This window comes from Dendrobium catenatum, unplaced genomic scaffold (assembly GCF_001605985.2).
Source record: "Dendrobium catenatum unplaced genomic scaffold, ASM160598v2 fragScaff_scaffold_1022, whole genome shotgun sequence".
In the NCBI taxonomy this organism is placed as follows: Eukaryota; Viridiplantae; Streptophyta; class Magnoliopsida; order Asparagales; family Orchidaceae; genus Dendrobium; species Dendrobium catenatum.
The window spans coordinates 722,542-746,026 of NW_021319484.1; positions in this window are offsets into that span (position 1 = coordinate 722,542).

Consider the following 23,485-nt stretch of genomic DNA (forward strand, 5'->3'; position numbering starts at 1 on the left):
TTGATAGCTTTTGTGATTGGACTGGACAAAAAATTAACTTCAAGAAATCAGCAATGATGATTGGGAAAAATGTGGTAAAGAAGAAGGAAAAAAGCATCAAAAAATCATGGGATTCAAAACAGTGAGAGAATTCAACTATCTTGGTTTGAAGATGGTTTTGAGAAGGCTGAAATATGACGATTTCCAATTTATCATTGAAAATGCTTTGAAAAAGCTTAATCAATGGGGTAACAAGATGTTGTCTCTTGCGGGTAAAATAACTCTTGTGAAATCTGTTCTCTTAGCTTTACCTACTTTCCGAGCAACACATTCTCTTGTTCCCAAGAGAATTTTGGAGGAGCTGGACAAAATTAGTAGAAGCTTTATGTGGAGTAAGAAGAATGGAGCCAAAGGAATGCATTATATTAGTTGGACTAATATGTGTAAACCAATGAATGAAGGAGGACGTGGAATGCATTCTAACAGCCTCAAGTCACCTGCTCTTAAAGCTCGGCTAGCATGGAGATTTTTACATAATAAAAACTCTCTTCTCAACAAGCATATGGTTTCAAAATATGGTGAAAAGCTGGAAAAGGGAAAGGGAAGAATTGTTTGCTCTTCTTCTTACAAACTACTCAAAGAAGGATACAAAATGTTAAAACCCATTGTTAAATGGGTAATTGTGAATGGTAAAAAAGTTGATATCTTTAAAGATATCTGGTTATTTGATAGAAGTATTCAAAGTTGGCCAACATTTGTTGTTCCTCAAGAAGAAGATTCAATTTATCTCAACAATTTTATCAACAATGGAGAGTGGAATCAAACGAAGTTGCTGGAGATATTTGGGAAAGAAATGGTTGAATTGATTATTCAAAACAAAATCAATAGAGAATATGGAGAAGTTCATATGGAATTAATCCAACGAATTTCTGGAAGATCAATTACAACTCTTGCCTTTGAAGCTACAGTTACTGAAACCGTAGATAATAAGTATTGGAAATGGATCAGGAAAGTTAAACTTAATGCTCGGGTGGAAGTTTTTTGGTGGAGGCTATCTAGGAATGATGTTCCAACTTTCAAATTCCTTTCATATAGAGGATTAACTGATCTTGTTAATTGTCCAAGATGTTGCAATGGTTGGGAAGACAGTGAACACATAATGTGTTCTTGTATAAAATTCAAAAAGGTAATTAATCTTCTAAATCAATTTGGATTTTATATTCCTTGTTTTGATAACATTGACTTATATCTGGAATGGTTAGAATCAAGCTCTAAGAAGAAAGGAATGATGGTTAATCTCTACTGCAATATTGTTTTTTTATCATGGAAAAGCAGAAATAAATTTACTCATGAAGGAGTGGTAGACAATCCAAGTTTTATAGCATCAAATGAAATTTGTCAGGCTTCAATTTCTTACAGCTTTAGTCCTTATAATTTGGGCATTTGGGATGTCAACCAGTCTTCTAGTCTGTCCAATATTTGGCATCCTCCTCCACCCAATTGGCTAAAGGTAAATGTGGATGCCTCTCTTCTTTCTTCATACAAAGCTAGCATTGCAGCTGTTTTCCGTGACAGCTATGGAAGATTTCTCTATGCTTATGGAAGATCTTGCACTCATTGGGATATTTCTCAATTGGAATTACTAGCTATCCATTCATTAAAAGAGGAGGCAAAGGATTGGATGTTCAAATATAAAGGTATCATCATTGAAGGAGACAACTCAAATGTCATTTCCTATCTTCAAAAATCTCAAACGGATGAGGGTATGGATTTTCTAAAAAACTTTAACTTTGTGATCTTCAATTGCATTAGTCGTAACAATAATGAGTTAGCAAACATGTGTGCTAACTATGCTTTATTTGGTAGTTTTATGTGGGATGAGTTCTCTTACAATAATATTCCTCCTTCCTTTTTTAATAAATTGAAGGAGGAATCACCTTTGTAATGGTTTTGATTTCTTCTTTTAATATATAAGCTTTGGATTTTCTTCAAAAAAAAAAAGATATCTTTTGAGTACTCAATACTTAGGGATTTGGTATACTAAGCACAACTCTTATTTTGAAATCATTATATATTCTAGTTCAGATTTTGTAGGATGTAGGGTTGATCAGAAAAGTACTTCTAAAACTTGTGAATTCTTAGGAAACTCTTTAATTTCTAGGCCTTGTAGAAAATAAAGTTAAATTCCCCTTTCTACTATTGAAGAAGAATACATAGCCTTAGGTAGTTGCGTGGAATATATTCTTTGGTTAAAATAACAACTAAGGAATTTTGTATTTTTTACTGTCACTATTCAAATTTTTTGTGATAATTCAAGTGTCATATATATTTTAAAGAATCTTATTCAACATTCAAGAACCAAGTATATAGATATAAGGCATCACTTCATTAGAAATTTATGTGGCTAAAGGATAAATTTATTTACATCATATTCATACTGAGAATCAACATACAGATTTTTTCATAAAACCACTGGCTATTGAAACGTTTAGCTTCTTAAGAACTAGACTGGGTGTGATTGATATTAATGCTTAAACATGTAATTTTGCAAAATGTATTTGTAATGTATTTCATGTATGTTGATGTGTTTGGTTTGTTTCTTTGTTTAGTTCTTACTGGTTATCTGTTTCTCTAGTTTGTGTTTGTTTTTTTTTTTCATTAGTTTTATTTGTTTTTCTTTTCTCATTTTTGTATGTCATGGATCTCGGGAGATTTGTTTTTTAAAACAATTATTATTTAACATGTCTTGACATAAATTTTCATTCATACTGTACGAACCACTTTTGTATTATAAAAATTTTATAGACTGTACATAATATTTTTTGTGAGTTAAACATATGAAAATGAGATTTTTTTTAAGCTAATTGTACTGTATGAAGAAACTTCATACTGTATGATCTGTTATTTTATCATCTCTTTGTATGGGCATGTATTCTAATGTCATTTATTTTTTGAAGATCATATGTATAAAATCCCTTTTTTTCTGTACGATTTTATTATCAATTTTTAATGTGGATGAGCCTAACCGCAATATACAATCATTATTATTTTGATCATCACGAACGAACACACATTTGTTTGAATGATCGTATGGCCAAAATGCTGTACAAAATGACTCCATAGGAATGATAGTTTATGAAAAGTGGTTTCATTTTTGGCAGTTTTCATTTGTATGTAAGAAATTATGTTCATAACCTAAGATCTCATAATTATACGTATGAATCCATTTTCATACTATAATCAAGCCACTTTTTTTTTAAAAATTGGAACTTTTTTTATGTAGTTTTTTTTTCACAATCTTTTTTCGATCTTAAACCTTCTCATATTCTAACTTTAGTAATGGCTAGTAACAACAAGCATCCACAAAAGTCAATGGCCTCTTCCTCTCGTTCTAGTAAACATGATAAGAACTTTCTCTCAAAATATAATGAAGAAGCCTACCATCATTTCTTTGGAGCTAAGATTATCCAATCTCATCTCCTAATCCAGAGAGGCATTAACATTCTAATTATGCATATTTTTTACTCAACTCAATTATCTTTCATTCTCACTCTTATTTATGATTATCATCATGCCACATTTTATATTTTCATTGCAAACATGATAATGAATGAAAATTACACTAGGATGTGTTCAGTTATCTTTAACCAATGAGTAGAAATTACCAAGAAAGATTTTAACACCTTCCTACATCTTAGAAGAAAAGGGGTTAAGGTACACATAATTACCTCTAGATTTGATTTCGACTGGTTTGAAATTATTCAAACTCTTAGAGATGTTCCTCAAGTCAATATCATATCTCGTGTGTACACCCTGAACCAAAATACTTGGAACATCCCACATGTTTTAAGGACTTCTATTATACCTAAAGCTAGTGATCGTATTAACCTAACTCTTTTATTATCTACTGTCACATATCTTATCATAACAAACAATTACATAGATGAAGCCCAATTCATTAGGGACTATATCTATAAGAATATAGATATTTGACTTCCTCATAATAGGAGAAAAAATGTGGCTTCAGGACAGTTGGTAGCCTACATTCTAGAAAAGAAGTACAACTTTATTTTTCCTAATCCATCTACTTAGCTTCCTATCTACTTTACTGATGCTTCTTTTTGTTCACTTCCTAATCGGGACTAAGAAGAAGAGGGAGAAGAATCTGCTGAAGAAGGAGTACCTTCTGAAGCACCTGCACCTATTCATGGACCTGATCAGCATTTTTATCAAGAAATGGTCTATCATTTTGGTAGGCTAGAATCTCATTTTGATCAATATTTTCATCAAATAGAGACTTACCTAAACTAGTAGGATTTTAGGTACAATGAAGCCATGGGGGGATTAGAGGATAGTTTGACTTTGCCAACACTCATGTAACTATGATAAATAGCTACTTTACGATGTTCACCCCTTTCCCATCCCTATACCAGGGCCTTCCAGGATATTATTTTTCTTTTTTTTCTTACTTCTTGTTGTGTTATTTCTTTAGATCTCATGTGATGGCTTTGCTATGTTGTATTTTTCCTTTTATGGTATGATGTATTGGTTATATCTATTACATGTTCTTAATGAATTGATGTTTGTATCATGTTGAAGTTATTCTTTTTGAATTATTTTATGTTTTAACAAACTAACCAAATGAAGTTGATTTATAGAATAAAATTTTAAAATACTTTACCCTACAAATTAATATCCTTGCAAATTTTAATTTCTCAAAATTTTAAATTAAATTATGGTTTCATACAGAAGACCCATAGAATGAGAAATGGGGTCATTCACATTCATACCAAATAACACCTAATAGTGTATGTGTCTAGAATGAATAGTAAACCTAGTTAACTTTTCTTATCTTAATTGTTCTTTTATTTAAAATATTAGACTTTCTTTTTTGCATTAGGACATTAATATTGTCTTTGCAAATAGTTTTAAATCTTCTTCTTCATAACATATTTGATTTATCATTAGAAACTTATCTTTTCAAGATGTACTTTATTTTTTGTTGTTGTCTAAAGGGGTACTCTTTAGTTATTGTTTGATGTCAATATGCTTATTTTTGTGTAATTTATGTGTGATTATTTTTATGTGATTTAGGTGTTATTTAATTATGTGCATTTTTTTAGCTATGTATGTTTTTTTTTTTAAATCTTGTTGTTGTGTTTTGTGTGTTTTTTAAGAATTCGGTTAGGGTTTTTTTTTACAATTTATTTTTGTTTTATTCTTCAATGGAATCCCTTGTCTTTAAATTGAGCATTCATTGAGGGGGAGCTTAGGTGAAAAATGACTTTTATTGTTAACATAAATAATAATTATTCTACCATCATTAAAAAGTGAGAGATTATTGCAACTTAGATTTCAAGATTAAGTTTTATATCATGTGATTTTTTTATGACACCAAAATATTAAAGATATGATAACTATTTCTCCTAACATACTTTGGATACATTTTCTTTGTGTTATTTGTGAGTACTAATATTTCAAGAAAATCATACTCCAAACTGTCGAAAACTTAAAGATAGATAAGATTAGGGTTTCTTATTTTGCAGTCTATATTTTTTCTATTTTTCTTGATTCTGAGAGATTGTGATTATAATTGGGTAACCATGCACATAGACACTGGGTGTGTGTGCCAAAAATTTAAATTATAAAACTAATCAAATTATATGAATTCACATTATATAGGATGGTTTGTCATGGTATTTCCTCCAAAATAAAGTTAATCAAATCATAACTAAGAATTTTTTTGTACTATTCATAATATACAAAGTGGAGTTTGTATTGACGACTCTCAGAGTACAAAATGGATACATACTAGTTAATCCTAAATGAACTCATTATTTTTTGAACTGTTAATATTGTACCAAGTGGAGTTCGTATAGATAACTCATACAGTACAAAAAGGGTGCCTAATAGTTTGTCCGAAATGATCTCAATAAATTTTTGAACTGATCATATTGTATGATTTTGGTTTCATACAGAAGACCCATAGAATGAGAAATGGGGTCATTCACATTCATACCAAATAAAGCATGATTTATTTAAATAGTTGTATTGTATGATGTATGGTTCGTATAGAAGACTCATGGTGTACAAAATGAGTTTGAACATAATTGTAATAGGCAAACTTGTTCAGTTTTGAACTATTCATACCGTATGATATCAGTCCGTAGAGATGACTAATATAGTACAAACTCAAGATCATATAGAATCATATATGGCTTTTTGAATTGTTCTTACATACGATCCACATTTATAATATATGGTCTGAGTATGTTCAAGTTGAAATTTTTGTTTTCTTGATGTTTTTTCTTATCCTTTATCTATAATTATTTTAATAACATATGCTCCAACATCTTGCTGAATATTTCTTTTGAGAGTGGATAAAGAGACTGTTTGGGAGAGAGTTTTAGGAGTGAAGAGTGAGAGATCTTTTGAGAGGAAATTGTAAGGGGATTCACATGGTTTCCCAAATTTAAGGATATCTTATTTATTCTTCAAGATTCTCCCTACTTCCTTGAAGGCTCTTAAGAGAAGAATTTTAAAGAAGATCATGATACTCTACCATCACTAGGAGAGTTAGAAAATATGTTGGTACTCTACCATCACTAGGAGGAAGAGAAAGGATGCTGCTACTCTTCCATCACCAAGGATGAGAAAGGATGTCGGTACTCTGCCGCATCGGGTTATTGGAAGAGAGGTTTTATATGGGCTTCTCCACCTTGATGTGTGAGTAAAAGGAGAGTTACTTTTGAATTAGTATAATACTTGAAAGAAGGAGTATTTAGGGACTGGTCGTAGGTCTAGTTGGACCGAACCAATATAAATTTGGTGTTCTTCTATTCTTTTACTTTTTATAGCATTTTTATTTTTTGCACTTTAAATTATTTTGGTTAAAAATTTTTTTATGAAAATCTATCATTGTGTCAAATCTCTAAAATCTATTTTCTAAAATCCAAGAGAATTTTTAAATTACCAATTCTTCTCCCTCTTAGTTTGCCTTGGGACAATTTTATTAGTTCTACCAACCTACTCAAACTTTTAATTAGGTTTGTACATGGATTTTGAATTATTTGTACAGATGATCCTTAATCACACAATGCAATCCTAGGTTGGTTTACATGTAATTTTCAATCCTTTGGGCAATTTTTTTTAGTTTTATTATATAATAATCCTAAAAACTATCACTCATATCTTTTGTTATGATTTTCTCTTGAGAGTGGCCTTTGAGTGTAATTATTTTAGAGAGATTTTGAGAGTGAAGCGTGAGAGATCCAGTGAGGGGAGTTGTGAGGGATTCACAAGGTTACCCAAATTGAGGATATCTTTTTCTTTCTTTAAATTTCTGCCCATCTCCTCTAGAGGCTATTGATAGAAGATCTTCAACATTATATTATGGTACTCTACCATCACCAAGAGGGTGAGAAAGGATATTGGTACGCTACTATCATTAGGAGGGTGAGAAAGTATGTCTGTACTTTGCCATCATAAGGAGGGTGAGAAAGAATGTCAGTACTCTACCATCACCGGGAGGGTGAGAAGGGATGTCAGTACTCTACCGCACCGAGTTAGTGGAAGATAGTTTGATTGGGATTCTTTGCCTTGATTTTGGGCAAAAGGAGAGTCACTTTTATTTAGTGCAATACTTTAAGGAGTCTTCAAGGAGTCGACATATGCCTAGTTGGATCGAACCACTATAAAATTTAGTGTTCTTCAGTTCTTTTACTTTGTACTGTATTCTTAAATTTCTCACTTTATATTACTATGGTTGAAAAATATTTTGTGAAAATCTATTTCAGTAAACATATGCATATTTCAGAATAATTGAGTAAAATTAAAAAAAAATGTTTCCTAAAATCCAAGAGATTTTAAATTATCAATTCACTCCCCTCCCCCCCCCCCCCCCCTCGGGTTACCCTTGGGATAGTTGTATTAGGTCTTACAACCTACCTACTTGCACTATCACAAGATAACAAGGTAACTAATTCAAATTTATCTATCTTTGAGATATTAAAAAAGTATGTGGAAAATATTACCATTACTCTGCTTTCCCAAAGTAATGGAAAAAGGCTAGAGGTTAAAATTTTTCTCACTTCGAACCTAAACACTGAAGCTAATGACTTTAAACCCTCTACCAACAAAACTATTTAAATAGTTGTTACCCTTAATGTTCCATTTATGGATGAGATGGTGGAACTTCCTTTTGATTGTATTCCAATTATGTAAGTATGTTTGTTAAGCAAGGTTTAACATAATAAAATTCAACTAGTGGTGTAGCTCAATAATTCAAAATTCTAAGAAATATGAAAAAATATAATAATAAGTACAAACTAGGCATTAGATTCAATACTCTATGTTTCATTATTGATGATAAATATTTCTTAGTTATATCATATAATCTAGATCCTAATAGTCACTTTTCAGTGAACAATAATACCATTAATAATCTTTGTCAAGAAACTTCATATGATTTAGAAGACTCTCAGGTTTTAGATTTACCTCCAAAACTTGAAGAGGAGATTAAATTTATAATTAACAATTTAATAGAAATAAATCTTGAAACTGAAGAAAACCATCTCCAATTTTTATAAGCTATTTATTTAATGGAGAAGGGCAAAGAAAAAAATATAAATATTGCCAAAATTTTAAGATTATTGCCCTAGGCGTTATGAGGAAATGCCTTAATTATCCCAAAACATAGCAATTTATAAGATGGAAATTTTGTTAGGAATGGATCCTACTAAATAAGATCCTCAATGAATGTAACACGATATTAAACAATAGGTCATATAGGAAGTTAAAAATTTAAACAAAGTTTATTATATCATGCATAACAAATATCCATCCTAGTTAGCTAGCATTAGTCTAGTCAAGAAAAAGAATGGTCAAATTTGAGTTTTTAAATACTTTAGAGACTTGAGCAAGGCATGTCATAAAAATGAGTTTCTGCTTCCAATACTAGGACTCATTGTCGATATTTCTTCTTAACATTCATTATTTTCCTTTATGGATGGCTCATTTAAATTTAATCAATTTAAGATAGCTCCAAAAGTTAAACAATATACATCTTTTGGACTATCGATAGGTGTCTATTGCTATAAAGTAATGCCATTTGGGTTAAAGAATGTAGGAGTAACATATCAGTGAGCACTGATAAATATTTTGTTGAACTTATTCAGCACAAGGTGGAATGTTGTGTCTATGATCTAGTAAATAAAAATCATAAAAGAGATGACCATTTGTGTTATCGGAGAATCATTTTTCAAAGATGACATCAATATAATCTAAAAATGAACCCTTTGAAATAACCTTCAATTTCAACACAAGGAAGTTCTTAATATTTTTTGTTAGATATCATGGAATCAAAATATTTATAAAAAAATAATTGCAATAATAAAAAAGCTGCCGCCCAAAAGTCCCACACAATTAAGATTTATTCATGGTCAATTAGAATACCTTAGATGATTCATATAAAATATGTTAGGCAAATGTCAACAATTTGTAGCCTTACGCAAGAAAGAAGTGCACATTCAATGGAATGAAATTTGTGAGAAAATATTTGATAGTATAACGTAGTATCTAACAAATCTTCCATTATTGGTTGCTCCCATTCCAAGAAAGTCACAAAATTTATATATAATAGCTTTAAGTAAATTTCTTAGCTCATTATTAACACAAGTTAATGAGGATGGAAAAGAGAATTCACTTTACTATTTTAGTAGATGTTTACTTCCAACAAAAATAAATTATCCTCCAATATAATATAAAAAAACACTATCTCACTTTATTATTTTCCACTTAGTAGTTATGGCTCTGTATCCCTTTTTATAAAGTAAAATTGATATGTAAAATAAATCCTCTATAATATATGATGACTTATCCAACATTGTCAGGAAGATTAGCTCAGTGGTTGATGATTATGTCAAAGTTTGAAATAATATTCATTTTTTTACGTACTGGTAAAGGTGAATCTATTTAACATTTCTTAGCAGCTCATCCAATATAGGATGATTATTTAATAAATGATGAACTACCATATGATCCAATCATAAAATTAGGATCCAATGATAAGATAACATGTGAATTCAATTTGGATGTTGTTACCTCTAGTAAAAAAAAATCAAATTATACATTATAATGGAAAACTGGAATTGGTATAGTTTTTGTCATGATAGAAAATTTCATCATGTATAACTGTTATTATAGGTCAACGTCTTGTATTAATAATGAAGCTGAGTAAGAGGCTTTGATAATCAGTATCGAGTTGACTATCTTAAATGAAATTCAAGTGATAAAAATCTTTTTTTTTTTTTTTTGAAGAAATGCATATTGCATTAAAAAGAAAAAACAACTATTACAAACTAGAAAGCTAAAGCAAACCCTTTAAAACTATCATAATGGATATGTTATCCACTAACTTCTATTTTAGATCCATTGGGGTGATGGGGATACCAAATATTGAAACAACCTAAAAGGTTGGTTAGTATCCCAGAGTTCCTAATAGATATAAAATGAAACCTAGTAAAAATCCCACATTTCATTACAATGGTTTCAAAAAGGTAGAAAAACCTATAAAAAATCATAGAAAATGACAACTTTCTACAAGAAAAGTAAAAATAAATGCTAATCCAGCTATCCAAACATCAACCGGACCTCCATCAATAATCTTAGGGTCCAAAAATCTCTAGTCAAGAATAGAATTCGCTGATACTTCAATGCAACCAACAACTACCACCATGAATAAGCCAATCAACATCGCAAAGCAATAGCACCAACTCCTACCTCCATAGTCCAAGAGTCGGCCTCTTCACAACCAATTTTATACGAACTGAAAATCACTACCACGCACATCATACTGGCAAGAAAAAAGCCAACAATATTCTAATCCTTCAAGTATCCAACAAATAAGACTTGTTCTTCAAAGACCGAAATGGAAACCATCTTAAGTTTAGATGGGAAAAGCTCCCATCTAAAACTAACTTCAACACTTCTATGAAAATCCAAGAAAACAACCAACATTATATTAGCTTCAATAACACCGGCTTCACCAAAGCATTTACTCGATCTACGTTCCTTTGAAGATCAGATAAAATTCATAAAAATAGCTTCATAGCTAGTGGTAACATCAACATTAACTCCATGTTTCTTCAAGAAAACAGAAACCCTCTCACACAACATGGAATCACACTCTAAGATAATTTCTTTAACTGATTCTCCTATATTCTTGAAGAGAAAAAAACTGCACAAAAGTTCTCCCAACTGATCCTGCATCTCATTCCACAATTGAATATTTCCAATTCTTAATTGAAAAAGGATCAAAATAACCTTCATAACCAAATCTTGAAGACAAAATTGACCACATTAAAAAAAAAAACACACCAAAATTCCATGAATAAGAGCCGAATCCTCATAAAGAAACTCCTAGGTTCAAACATCATACCCAGAAAAATTCCAGCTCCAAGAAATGAATCAAGGCTATTACAAAATCCATGCATAATCAAGCATCAAATACCACCAAAATTCTCAAATCTTATCAAAGAAGAACAATCACGCCACAATCCATCTTCGGCCAAATGATTCCCCATCAAATTCAAGGCCAAAATCGGCAACCAAACAAAAATTTCATAAAAAAAAAAAAACTCAATCCACCATCGAGTAAATTAAAATCCTCCTCAAATATAACTTCCAGATATGTAATCTTACCAACTTCAATCAAGAAAGGAAAATCTGAATAATAAACAAAGACATTATCCAATTCCGATTGATGGAGAACTGCAGTAAGTCTTAGGTTCGTCAAAAACTTCTTAAAATCCAACGTCTCTCTTAACAGATTCTTTAAATAACCTCTGTTGGCCATACCAGGCCGATGGAGAACCACCGATCTCCAAGGTTCCAAAAAAATCTTCTAGATTACCTTCATCATTCGCTCTGCCCTTTTTGTCGCTCTTAAGAGATAAAAATCTTCTTATAAAGAGATAAAAATCATTTGAGATTCATAGTTAGTGATTAATTGGATAACTGGTACTTAAAAAATGGTTTAGAGAAAATTATTAGATCAGGCCCTTTCTAGATCAATCATGCTAGTACTTTATTGGAGTAGTTCTAAGAGGTTAAAATATTTTCTAATTAAAGAAGGTAGATTTGGGGGTCAATTTTGGGGCTAATTTGGAGCGGATAAATTAATAAATATTTCATAATTAAATTGGGCAAATTTTAGGGTTGATCATTGGGTTGATTTGAAGGGGATTAATTTAGAAATATTTTCTAATTGGAGAGAGTATATTTGGGGGATGCTTTGGAGGGGATTAATTATAAAATATTTAATAATTTAAGGAGGAAAACTTTGGTGCTAATTTGAAGGCTTACTATGTTGAATTTGAGAGGAGAGGTGCAAAATTTTAAAGGAGATGGGCTCATTATGATGAAAGGGACACTGAATTTGAAATGCAAGGGGCTAATTATGATTCAAAGGAAAGTAAATTTGAAGGAAAAATGGCTAATTATGATCTAATGGGTGCTAAATTTGAATGGAAATGAGGGAAAATTGCTTAAAAGTTTAGGCTCGAGCATAGAGAGGATGATTAGGACAACTGGGGGAAACCACCTATGGGGAATGAGAAATTATGGAAGAAATAAGGTGAACATACTAGAACTGAGGGCATGGAAGCTAAAGATGCATATTTTTTAAGAGAGAGGAGGCACATGGGTAGATATATGAAGGGGAAAGGTACTTTATCATCAATATATAAAAATAAGAGGATAGATTGATAGTGGCCAAGATGTGCTTGGTGGGGAAAGCATTTGCAAGGTACTAGTGGAGGGATAAGAGGCACCCATACAAACAAAGAGAAAGTTTAAAGACTGCTTTTTTTTAGGGGAAACCTGCACGGGACCTACGTGTTAATTGAAAAATTGATTACAAGGCCCTTAAAGGAGACCATCAGGTTGCTACTGCTTGAAAGAACTACAAAACAATATAAAAGAAAACCTAAGAGTTGTTGGTTCCACGTTCTACAATTTAAAAAATTACCTAATAACATTTTAGGTCAGCTAGAGGATAAAGCCCAAAAAATGAAGGAAAAAAGCAAACATTTTTAGCACTGCCTTCCTACCAAAAATATCCAGCTTATCCCCAGAAATCTAGATCCCTTCAACCTGCAAGAGAACCAGACTGCAAAACTAGCACATATATGGAAGGAAATATGCAAAAATTGTAACAACCCTCGAATTAATTACACAGTAATAATTTTTTATAAATTCCAATAACCAAGTAAAATCAAAAGAACACACAAAGCAAGACCGATAGATATTACCTTTCTATCTCTAAGCTGAAGTATCCTTGGTGCAAGAAGCCAACTATGCCCTCACAGATCTAGCAAAGTAATGAGAAGACACACTGTAATACTCATTCACCCGAATCCCCCGACAGAGAACCAAAATATGATAAGGGGAGGCCATATAATCTTTCAAAATAATTAAAACCAACATATAAATGGAGACGAGATTTCACAGTTAATAAATAGATGAATTAACCCAAAAAATAGAAATCCCATTCAGGGAAATGGACATCATAGTTATTCCTCCAATCACAGCTCAAACCATGACCAACTAAACTTATACGAACAAAATAAAAATAAAAAAATGAATTTGAATTGATACCCACATCCACAATGATAGTAAAACAACTAAAAAACATTATTACCTGACCAACTGATATAGTAAATAGGGATATGGAAAATGCAAAAAATTGTATACAAAGGTGTCATAATACTTATAGAACCAATCCAACTCTTACAAACATGGTTAAAATTGATAGCAAAAAAGCAAATCCACAAGTAGTAATGGTCCAAAATAAACAAATAAACTAAAACCCAAATAAAATTAAAAAAGCAAAAACCAAAATAACCAAAGCTTGACACTTCTAACATAAGGTATGCCCAACCAATTAATTCTAGAAAGGCCCAATAGCTTAGGCAGAAAAGTGGATCCCGCATATTCCTTAAACACATGCAATATACAACCCAACTCAGCTAAAAAATTAGTAGTAGAATTTCCTTTCCCATAAATATGAGTTATAGAGAAGTTAACAAAAGATTATAACTATTTAATCCTCCAAATAGTATAGAAATGAAAAGGGTTAGCAATACGGGTCCCAGAAATAAAATAAATAAAAAGCTTAGCATCCATTTGTATCTAAACATTTGTAATCCCAAGTGAATTGCATAATTGTATCCCATACTTTAAAGCCAAATTTTATCCATAGTACCAGTGGTAAACTCTGAGGGACCCACAAAAGCAGCAACAATATTACCATTAAAATCCTATATAATACTACCACAACCAGCTTTTTATCTATTGAAAGCACCATTAGTGTTAAGTTTGTTTCATCCCATATGAGATTTAATCCATATATTAAAATTGTCTTTAGAAAATTGTCTATTAGAGCCATCACCCAAAATACCAAAGTGCTTGGTAGTTTGATTAGAATTTTAGAAAAAAAAATCTAAAGTAATCAACTTTGCCATAAATAAATATCTCATTTTATCCTTAATGTTGATGTTAATGGGTGAAGCATTCATAATACAATTCTCATGCTTAGCCTCATTCCTACTCTTCCAAAGAAGCCAACAAGTAATGGTGGGTTAACACATTTATAATATGCCTCTTAATAGAAACCACCCAATCATTCAAGATATTAATGATGTTGTTATAGTTCTGACAAAATTGAGTGGTAAACAAGTTGTCAAAATAAGCCAAACTTTAAGAGCAACAGACCCATTAGGAAAAATATGATTCAAATTCTCAATATGTTAGCAACATTAGCCTTTAGAGATAATATATAAACCTTTCTTGATTAAAATGATGTAAATAAAAATATAATTGTTGTAAACTCTCCAGAATAGAGAAGAATAAGATGCAGTGATACCTTTTTGCTAACAGAAAGAGAAAACCTTAGACTTAGGTTGAACAGACCTAATAGAATGCCACACCTCTTTGAACGAGAAGCTTCCATTGTTAAGCTTATTAACTAAAATATAATATTTTTTGATAAATTTAAAGTGGAACTTTCAAAATGAGATTAATGAAAAAAATCAGGAACCATTTGAGCAAGTTAAGTTAAATTCCAAGAGCCATCTTGAATAAAATTAGCCGCTTTATAAGCATTATTGGTATGATTGTTGAGTAAATTATCAATAGAAGAGAAACCAAGCATGTTATCTTGCCAAAAAAATATGTCTCCATAACCCAAACCCCATTGAAGGAATTTTTAGCACCCCATTTAATATAGCAAAGCCTTTCCTAATTGAGAGAATCTCCTTTTCTAAAAAAGCAATTAAGAGGTTGTTTACCAACACAATATTTAGCGATCATAAATTTCTACCAAAGCTTATTTTTAGACCTTAGTTTGAACCAATGTTTAAAAAGAAAAACCAAGGGCCGTGTCACTAAAATTCTTAAAACCTAACTTACCTTCATATTGGACACAAAAAACATCTACCCTAAGAGGCCGATAAAATCATAGATTTACTGTCTTTGGCCCCAAGAGGAATTTCTTAAAAATCCTTTCAAGTCTAGTGCAAATAATTTTAGTAGGAGATAAAGTATGAAATAAGTATATAGGGATGGAACAAAGAACACTCTTAATCAAAAAGAACTTACCCCCCAAATGAGAGAAAATTAAAGGCCCAAGTAGAGAGTTTTTTTTTAACATTAAAGATAATATCTCCAAATAAATTAGATATTTTCCTCCCTCAATAAAGAGGAGTGCCTAAGTACATATGAGGTAAATGCTTGTGTAAGAAACCATACTTATCCTAAATAGAAGAGATTATTGTTTGAGTAAAAGATTTAGCAATAATAAAGCAACTTTTATAGGATTAAAAATTAAGCCACAATCCCTTTAAAAAAGGCCAAGAATTTTAAAAAGAATTTTAAGCATTTTCCAAGAACCATTCATAAAAATAATTAAATCATCAGTAAAATGTAAATGAGACACCAAAAAACTACCAATAGTGCGATATTGTAAGTTAGGGTGATTTCTAAATAGATGATTAAGACCTCTAGAAAGAAATTTAGCATCCATAATAAATAAAACAGGAGATAAAGGATCTCCTTGCCTAAGGCCATAAGTAGATTAGAAAAAAACCATGATTCCTCCCATTGATAATCACAAAGAAAAAATATTACTTAATAATGCTATTAATGAGTCTAATAAAATCTTCGTTGAAACCCTTGTAATGAAAATCCTAATTCAGATTATCATAAGCTTTGAAAATATCAATCTTAAAATGACATTCCCAATCACAATTTTATCATCTAAGACATGCACAAGCTTTTCATCTAATAAAACATTATCAAAGATAGAACGACCTTTCACAATACCATATTGTTCAAGGGAGATTATATTATGAAGAATTAAAGCTAATCTAGACATAATAAATTTAGCAATAAGCTTGTTAAAAAAAAAGCACAAAAAATGGGACTCCAAAAGTTAATAAAATCATTCTTGTGAATAAAATTAATAGTTGTAGAAGTAAAAATTTTGGGTTAAGGTTACCTTTAAAAAAATCAACAACAACATTAATTAAACCCTCTTTAATGATGTGCCAAGTTTTTTAAAAATTTTGGTTGTTAAACCATCAGGCCAGGCTATTGTCGAGAGGAATAATTCAATGAATAAGGATCATCCAACTTCAAGATTAAGGTACCCAAGGAGCTTTGAAGTCTTGGTCTTATAAAGCTATTTCCGAGAGGAAGGAAATTGGAGAAGGAATTGAAGTAGAAAAAGGGGAGTTCTTCCCTTTTTGTCCCTTAAATGGCTTCAATTATGTTTTGGAATTGTAGAGGAACTAGAAAAAAGTTGTTTTCTCTATATTTGAAGGAGGTGGTGAAAGACAACAAGGTCTTTTTTGTGGGGCTTTTGGAAACCAAAGTCTCAAACTTCAGCAAACCTAAAATTGACAGCCTTATTGGCAATGAATGGGATTTTGTTCAAGTACCTGTTGTAGGTTTATCTAGAGGAATATTGATATTATGGAAGTTATAATTACCTTCCTTTACTTGCTTATTTTCTTCAAATCAAGTTGTTATAGGTGATCCTGAAATCATGAAGATGGGGAATTGGAGAGTAGCCATGGTTTATGGTAGAGAAGTGCCTCACAGAAGGCTTCTTTGGGATAAGCTGGAGGAATTTAGTTCTAACAGTAATCCCCTAGTAATTGGGGGTGATTTTAATTATATTTTGGCTAAGGAAGACAAGAGAGGAGGTAGACTATTTCGATTTTCTCAAGGAGCTAGAGAAATGAGCTCATTCTTAACAAGATGTGACCTTTATGACGTAAATATTGTTGGACCAAGGTTAACTTGGTGCAACAACAAAAGTGGCAATGCTAGAAACTTTGAGAGGTTGGATGGATGCAATGTTAATCCATTTGCATTGAAGAACAATCGGCTGTTGGTGAGGCATTTATCAAAGGTTGCGTCAGACCATTGCCCAATCCTATTGAACTTCTTGGAAGCAAACATTGTATCCGACAAAATCATAAGGTTTGAGGAAGTTTAGGCTTCGTATCCAGCTTCAGTTGGAGTGGTTAAAGCAGCTTGGGTCAAGAAGACAAGTGGACATTATGCTGAAGCATTAAATTATAAATTTTGAAGAACTCTAAAGGCTCTGTTTTATTGGAGTAGAGCTAAATTCAAACAATTTGATCAGCAAAGAGTATTCTTGAAGTCAAAAATTCTAGAATTACAAACTAAAGAATCTGAGGTTGGATGGCGACAGAAGAGGAAGTCTTCATCCTTCAATCGCATATTAGAGAATTGAATATAGTTCTGGCTCGGCTGAACACTTGGGGGAAGCAAAGAACGAAGGTAAGGTGGATAAAGGAGGTAGACACTAACTCTAGCTTCTTTCACTCTTATGCATTAGCAAGAAAGAATTCAAAATGCATTTATAAAATTAAAAATTAAGATGGATCCATTACTGAAGATTAGAATTAGAGTTCTAAAATTTTTCAATGGGAAATGGAAAAAAGAGAAGGATATCTAGTGGGTTGGCCTTGTCCCAATATGTTGATTGATGAGGAGGATAGAGAATGATTAATCATAGAGCTTTCTGTGGAAGAATTAGAGATGGTTGTATTGCAAAGAATTGATAGCATAGCTCTTAGAAATGATGGGGTTTATTACTCCTTCATAAAATCATATTGGAACATAATCAAGAATGATTATTGGTATGTGGTTAACCAGTTCTTTAATCAGGGAAGAATGAATGTTGAATGGAAAGAGACCTTTATGGTTCTCGTTCCAAAGGTTGTGGTACCTACAATACTGAGCCATCGTAGACCTATTAGTTTGTGTAGGTCTATTTACAAGGTGGAAGCAAGAATTTTATTGAATAGAATGAAATTGATGATTCAAAAAGTGGTGTCGGTGGAGCAAGTTGCATTTATCAATGGAAGATCTATGGGGGATCATATTCTAGTGGCAGAGGAGGATTTTCAAAAATTCAGGAATTCAAGATGATAAAATGGTTTGGTTTCATTTAAAGTTGATTAGGAACTAGAATATGATAGCATGACTTGGAATACTCTAAAAAGTGTTTTAGAATACTTTGGGTTTCCTGAGAAATTCTCTAGGTGGATCATGGAATGTGTGGAATTTCTGAGATTCTCATTACTCATTAATGGTTTCTTGTTAGATTCATGGAGAGAGTGTGTTTCGACAAGGGTTCCCTCTTTCACCCTATATGTTCATTTTTTATTAGTTGTTTACAAACCGATTCAAGCAAAATGAGCCAGCAAAGGGTATCCAAATTGATAGGAATTTGCCAAAAGGTTTGCCATCTTTTATATGCAGATAGCATCATTATCTTCACACTTGCTAACGTCAAAGAAGTTAAAGAAATCAAAGAGGCAATTACGAATTTCTATAGTTGTACAAGGTAGAAGATCAATTTTGAAAAATTAGTTATGTTGTTTAGTAGACATGTTAAGAGAAGGAAGAGAAAAGATGTTGAAAGAATAATGGGCTTTAAAGTGGTTAAAGAATTCATGTATCCAAGAGTTAAAATGGCATTGAGAAGGTTAAAAGCTGCAGACTTTCATTTCATTACAGAGATGGCTATGAAGCTCACAGAGGTATGGGGTAGCAAGCAAATTTCTCTGGCAGGTAAAATGTTGCTGATCAGAATGAATCTGCTCTATATTTCAAACTTTTATTGCACTTATTCATTAGTTCCAAAGAGTATTCTTAAAGAATTAGAAAAGCATTGTTGTCATTTTATTTGGAATAATCATGATGGGAGATTGGGTTTGCATTTTGTTAACTAAAACAAATTGTGTAAACAAATGGATCTAGGTGGTAGAGGAATTCGATCATGTGTGGATAATGTGGATGCTTTAAGAGCAAAGTTAGCTTGGAGAGTCATCTAAAAGAAAGATTCATTGCTGCATCAAATTTTAAATCAAAAGTATGGTAAGTGGCGGGAGGATTCAGTGACTGGTGGTGGATCATAAACAACATGTAAAATTTGATCAAGTGGTAAGAAGGCTCTAAAATCAATAGTAAAATGGGAAGTTGCAAATGGCTGTTCTATCAGCATCATTGAGGACATTTTGATTCTGGACAGAAAATTGAGCTTATGTCCAACATTCTTATCAATTCAAGATGTAGAAGAGGAAGCAGTGGACCGCTTGATTTCAAATGGTGAATGGAATGTGCTAAAACTTAAACTGGTTTTTAGGGAGGAGCTTATAAAGATTATTATGCTGATAGAGGTTCATATGGATCAAGACAAAGATTACCTGGAGCTAATACACCAGAATTTGAGATGTACAATATTATCAGTCGTATACAGAAGTTCATTAATACAAGAGCAGGAATGCATGTTCTGGCGATGCTTGAAAAAGACCAAATTAAGATCCCATGTTCAAGTCTTTTGGTGGAGGATGTTTAACAATGCAATACCTACATATGATTTCTTATATCAGAGAAGACTCCGGGAGAATTATAGCTGTCTAAGAGGTTGTGACCAAACAAAAAATGTTGATCATATAACGGTGAACTGTGAAAAATTCAAGGAAGCCATTAAATGTTTGGATAAATATGGCTTTCAATTCCAATATTTTGATTCATTTCTATCATGCTGGAGATGGATGGAATAGAGTCAATGTACACAAGGATTCATGGTGAACGTTTACAGTAATGATGTGTATCTTACACGGAAATCCAGAAATAAACTAATTCATTGTGATAAAGAAGATCTTTCGGTGTTCTTAGCTTCTTACACAGTAAGTTTGAGTTTCGTTTCCTTTATTGATGAAGGAAAAATGGGACAGTGGGATACAAATTAGTCTTCTAGACTATCAGATTGTTGGTACCCTCCTCCTTCCAATTGGATAGAGATTAACATCGATGCATATTTATTAAAAATTTATAAGGCTGGTATTGGTGGTATTGTTCGAGATAGTAAAGGAAGATTGCTTTTGGCTTATAGTCATTCTTATATACATTGGGATATTGCTACTCTTGTGATGTTCTTGGTCCAGTTTATAAAAGAGATCAAGAAGGATTGGTTGCAAGATTATCAAGGAGTAATTATAGATGGAGACAATTATAATGCTATCATGTATTTGCAGGGTTTGGAAGGCAAGTGGAAAGATGAAATGTTACTGTTGAAGGACCATAAATTTTTTTTCTTTAATTGGGTAAATAAAGGATGTAATAAGCTAGCAAATCTTTGTGCTAGATATGCAATTTGTAGTGATTTTTGTTGGGAGGATTTATCCTCTAATAAGATTCCTTCCTTGTTCTGTAAATTGTTAAAGGAGGAATCATGAGGTGCTACTAGTTTGTAATTAGTTTGGTTTGAGTAATAAAAAGTTAGCCTTGTGCTTCTTCAAAAAAAAAAAAAAAAAACCATCAGGCCCGACCACTGAATAAGTTTTCATCTCTTTAATAACTTTCTGAATCTAATTCTCAAAGTGAATTCTAGTGAGCATAACTTTATGCTCTCCAGTTACAAGCAATATGATACACTAAAAATCCAAATCTAAAGCATGAATAAAGTTTTTACTTTAAACCTCCTCAAAATAATTAACACCAGAATCATAAACTAAATCAAGAGACTCAAGATACTAACCTTCAAGAGTGGAAATCTTGTTAATATAACTAGTAACTTTTTTATCATTAGCAATATTTTGATAAAATTAAGTGTTTTTATCTGCCTTAGCTAAAAACTTACAAGCCGCTATTGTTTCTAGTAAGCTTCTTATTATTCTTGAAGATTAACTAAGATATCCTTGGCTTTATTTAAAAGAATAAGATTATCCACTGAAGGAGTTATCATATAAACATTATCAGCTAAATCAACTTGTTTCTTAGCTTCCACAATATTAGAGAATAAATTCTAAAAAATATATTTATTCCAGCATTTTAAACTTTGCTTAAGTCATTTAAGCTTAAGCAAAAGCTAAGTCATACAAAAATAATTGATATTGGTAAATAACGGAGCTTGCCAATTAGCTTCAATATTAGTAAGAAATTAATCACATAAAAGCCAAATATTTTGAGACCTCAAATTAGGAGGAGTAGTATTATCATTCATAAATATGTCCAAAAGTAAAGGGGCAAGATCTGAGAGGGTTCTCGAAAAATGGTCAATATGGGCTTTTAAATACTTAACAATCCTAACATTAATAAAAAAAAATACGATCTAACCATTTCCACAGAGTACCTTAGTTTCATGTAAAAACATTACCCAAAAAAACAATATCATGCAAGTTCAAAGTAAATAATGTATCATTAAAATCCTCCATATCTTGAAAGTTAGGAGGTCTCCCCCCAATTCTCTCAAAACATTTGTGATAGTATTGAAATCACCGCCGACCATCCATGGTTCAGAAATTAAAATAGTTTAAGGACTACTTGTTGGAATGTTTTTGAACTAGTAGGGGAGGGGATTTTTATGAGCATTTCTTATTCTAACATAGGAGGGAACAATGGTAGAGTACTGTGACCTATTTAAGAACCTATCCAACAAATTGGACCATCTTTCAATGATTGTACTAGCTAGATAAAAGGGATCAAACCAAATATTTGGGTGGTAGTTAAATTGCTGAGGTCTCATGATTTGGAAGAGGCTACGGATCATGCCTAGTTAGTGGAGGATCATAGGCACTTGAAGAGGGGTTAGAGATAGCAACTTAGGAGGTTTATACAAGATGAACAGAACCATTTTAGCTTCTAAGGAGCTCATATTATGTACTCTTAGGGAGACTCTAAAAAATAGCACTACAGGAGGAAGAACTCGAGAAAACTATAAGAAACTCACAAAAATATGTTGAAACTTATTCACTATGAATTAGGTTATTAAACCTAAGCTTATGTCCCAGCGGCTAACTAAGAGAGAGGGGGGGGTGAATTTGTAATTAAAAATTTTATCCCTCTTTTTAAAATTTAAAACTGAGAAAATTAACTTTAGTGAATTTTATATAAAACATTTTTCAACCACAAGTTAAAAAAAGTAAAGCAAAAATAAAAATAGCGGAAAAATAAAAAACATGAGATTTATAGTGGCTCGGTCAAACACGACCTACATCCACTCCCCGAAGACACCCATCGAGTATTGCACTAATACCACTAGTGACTCTCCTTTTGCACCCACAGCAAGGCGGAGAAGCCTTTACAAAAACTCTCTTCCACCACTACCTGGTGCGGCAGAGAATCGTCATCCCTTTAGACTCTTCCCAGTGTTGGCAGAGAACCGTCCATCCTTTAACACTCTCCTGGTGTAGGCACAGAACCCTTCATCCTTTCACACTCTCCTAGTGTGGGCAGAGAACCCTTCGGCTGTTCACACTCTCCTAGTGTGGGTAGAGAACACTTCGTCCTTTCATACTCTCCTAAAGTGGGTAGAGAACCCTTCGCCAGTTCACACTCTCCAAGTGTCGGTAGATAACGGGATCTCCTTGATAGATCTTCTCACAAGAAATCAAGAAGGAAGAAAGAAACAAGTGAATTAATCACAAATCAAAAGTAAAGACTCTTGCTTTTAAACACCTAGTGAAGCCTTCATGCTCCAGCAGTAAGAATCCTCTTTCGAACACTCTCTCACAATCTCTCCTTGATTATTCTTTCAATAGGCACAAAGATCAGTAGGCAAAAAGATTAAGTGGCAGTCTAAATTGGACTATTTATATGAAAGACAAGAAAAACTATCCAAAAACTACAAATTTTCACGTCAACAAGCAGTAGATCATCCCGTACAATCGTGGATCATCTTGGACGATTTTACTTAAATATGTTGAAAATGAACCAAATGTATATTGGTACGAACTGAATTTGTACCCGATCATCATCCCGTATGAACTAGGTTTGTCTGATATGAAAAGTTATACCATAGGTCGGTTCCCAAAAATTGTAAGATGTCGTCAAAATTTCAAAAGTCGGTTCACTTCATCCTAGGACGAATATTAGTTCGTCCGGTTGAAATTTTTTAAGAGAACAT